The sequence below is a fragment of the Rhagoletis pomonella genome, unplaced genomic scaffold (assembly GCF_013731165.1).
Source record: "Rhagoletis pomonella isolate Grant_MI unplaced genomic scaffold, Rhpom_1.0 Rhpom_scaffold_00005, whole genome shotgun sequence".
NCBI lineage: Eukaryota > Metazoa > Arthropoda > Insecta > Diptera > Tephritidae > Rhagoletis > Rhagoletis pomonella.
In genome coordinates, this window is record NW_023458559.1 from 1,644,173 (window position 1) to 1,644,497 (window position 325).

Sequence of the window (325 nt, forward strand, 5' to 3'; positions counted from 1 at the left end):
GAAGCTAAAAAGGTTGGTCTAGCGGTGAACGAGGGAAAGACAAAGTACCTCCTGGCAACATATAAAGAGTCCACGCGCTACGGGACATACGTCACTGTTTGCAGATATAACTTTGAAGTAGTGAAGGACTTTGTCTACCTAGGATCCAGCATAAACACCACCAACAACGTCAGCCTGGAGATCAAGAGAAGAATAACTCTTGCCAACAGGTGCTACTTTGGGCTCGGTAGGCAATTGAAAAGCAGAGCCCTCTCTCGGCGAACGAAACTCACGCGCTTCAAATCTCTCATCATGCCCGTCCTTTTATATGGCGCAGAATCTTGGA